This window comes from Rutidosis leptorrhynchoides, chromosome 10 (assembly GCF_046630445.1).
Source record: "Rutidosis leptorrhynchoides isolate AG116_Rl617_1_P2 chromosome 10, CSIRO_AGI_Rlap_v1, whole genome shotgun sequence".
Taxonomy (NCBI): Eukaryota; Viridiplantae; Streptophyta; class Magnoliopsida; order Asterales; family Asteraceae; genus Rutidosis; species Rutidosis leptorrhynchoides.
In genome coordinates, this window is record NC_092342.1 from 18,551,740 (window position 1) to 18,554,767 (window position 3,028).

Sequence of the window (3,028 nt, forward strand, 5' to 3'; positions counted from 1 at the left end):
GATTTTCGGTTCAAACTCGGTGTAGAATTTAGTATGTACTTGTATCCATTGCGTTTAAAATAAAGTGCATGTATTCTCAGCCCAAAAATATAGATTGCAAAAGCAATTAAAAAGGGAGCAAATGAAACTCATCTTAGCAGCATATAAAGTCGTTCACTAAAATGTGATCGAAACTCGGATTACCAAATAATCGTAGATCTCAACGTATCAATATTGAGATTCAATATTGTAGGAAAGTACGTAGACATAACGGAGATGATAAACACTAGATTTGATTCACAAATATACCCCCGAACATTACCCATAACCTCCTTGGTAATAACCCATAATTTCCTTAGCTCTATCCCGCTTGAAAACCATTTTGAAAGTGACACGCTCATAACCTCGTCGTAGTATTTTATGTATAATACTAATTAATAATATTAATAATAATAAGATTAATAATATTAATAATAATAATAATAATAATAATAATAATAATAATAATAATAATAATAATAATAATAATAATAATAATAATAATATACATATAAATAATAATACGGAGGAATGAAGAATGAAAAGTGAATCAGAAATCAGAAAACGTTCGAATTTATAGATGTGGCCAGATTTCAGACCCCATGCGATCGCATGAGTTTTCAGTGTTTTTGTCATGCGATCGCATGGCCGCCTTATCCGTTTTTGTTTGCTAGTTCATCGACATCAAATAGTGTTCACTGTAGCAAATAGTGTTTACTGCAGAAAATAGTGTTTACTGTAGCAAATAGTGTTTTACTGTAGCTAAGTCGTTTTCAATGTAGCAAAGTACGGTTTCACTGCAGCAAATAGTGTTTTACTGTAGCAAATAGTGTTTTACTGTAGCAAATAGTGTTTTACTGTAGCAAAGTCATTTTTACTGTAGCAAATAATGTTTTACTGTAGGAAAGTCGTTTTTACTTGTACATATATATATACATATATATATATATACATACATATAATTGTTCATGAATCGTCGAGAGTAGTCAAAGGTAATTGTATATATGAAACAGTTCTAAAATTTTGAGACTCAATCTAACAGACTTTGCTTATCGTGTCGAAAACATTAAATCATTTAAAGATAAAGTTTAAATTTGGTCAGAAATTTTCGGGTCATCACAGTACCTACCCGTTAAAGAAATTTCGTCCTGAAATTTAAGTGAGGTCGTCATGGCTAACAATAAAAATGTTTTCATGACGGATATGAGTTGATAAATAGAATTTTATCACCGTTGAATTATATGGATAAAACAATCCGATTTCTCAAAGCGTATGAGAGAAGTTATCGTAAAAAAGTGAAATGAAAGAATAGAGATTCGTCTTAACTTTTGATGTAGTTACGATTGATTTTCGGAATTTAAGGAATATAAAATCTTCATAATCTAAATAAGATTTGATTCTTCGGAATTTGTGAAAATTAGGATTTTCTTTGATTAAATGCGTAATCTGCCTCGATTGCTATGTCTGATATTTCGCTATAAATTGACCTCTTCTGTTTCATTTATTTTCACCACTCCTATAATCTTCTTTCTTATTTCATACATCCCAATAGATTTTGAAAATGCTTAATCCAGTTCTGATTCTTGATATTTTCCTGGCTATCGTATCCTTCATTCTTCTTTTTCATCTGCCACCAGAGGAAGTTATTTTCTTCTACTATTACCTTGGGGTTATAGTGTTTTTCATTCTCCCGTGTCTTTATATTGCTATACGCAATGATATACACGGTTTGTAATTTCGAGGTTGTTATCGGGCTTTATATTCTCCATTATATTTCGGAGCTTCATGCTTTAGTTTTCTCTTCCCGACCTTAAGTCAAGCGGATAATGGTCCAGAATTCGTAGGTATGAAGTTTCAGATGAACATAACTAATGTTCTAAGAAAGAAATGGTAATAGTACAATCTGACTTGTCAAATTACCAGAATACCTCGAAAAAGACCGAATCATTAAGAAAATATTTTCTTGATATTTTTAGATATTATATAGAATGAAAGAGTTATGTAACATGGTTCATGATGAGGGTATGATCTGTGAACCTTTATCACGTTCCATTAGAAACTCAGCATGACTTACTGTAATATAATCACGTTGATCAAATGTCATTATATTATACTAACTCATGCTTCAGTTCCCAACACTACTTCAAAGACATCCATTTTTCGAAATTTTCAGAATTTAGAAACTGAAACAGTTTTTTTTTATGATATAACACATATAGCGCGAAGAGATGAATGATTTCAGATAAGAATAGTTATGAAAATATCTTCAGAAATATGGAGAATATTTATAATGGAAGATACGATGATATCTTATAATATTTAAGATAAGATGATGATAAAGAATATTATACGTAAAGGTTTTAGAGTAAGGAGCAAGGTATTCGCTAATGATTTCAGCAGACACTGAATCATTTGGATTCTTTGAAGGTAGATTTACTCTTTGTGATTTGTCCACAGCCTCCTTCATGGTCTGCTCAATCCGTTTTTCAGTTCCAAACCTTCTCTTTTTCTCAGCTTTACCACCATACTATTCTTTATTATCAAACTTTTGACTGTTAAGGTCGTTTACAGTTTTTGCTGCTTCATCAGCATTGTTCCAATTTCAGAGAACTATTTTATAGTTTGGGATGTTTTTCAGAAACTTCACATTCGAAGTATGTAAGTCTAGAAGATAGATGTTATCTATATATAACTGTTGTCGTAGAAAATGCTGCGAGATTCAAAATACTGATTGCTAATTCCCGGTAGTTGGTATGGCAATTACCGTTACAAGATGTGGATGAGTACATGACAGGGTTTCAATGAGTATAATAACTTTTCGGAAGGTCAAGGATCAATGAAGTTGTTGGTAAATTTACTGCTAATGTGGTGGAACATAAAAGGTTCTCCAGTAACAAAAATGTATATGTCAAGGTTATAATAAGACTAATCTGAAAAGTCAAAATTGACTGGTTGAAAGTGGGGTAAAACGGGATACTTTGAAAAAGAAATTGCAAGGTTATTTTCGGTA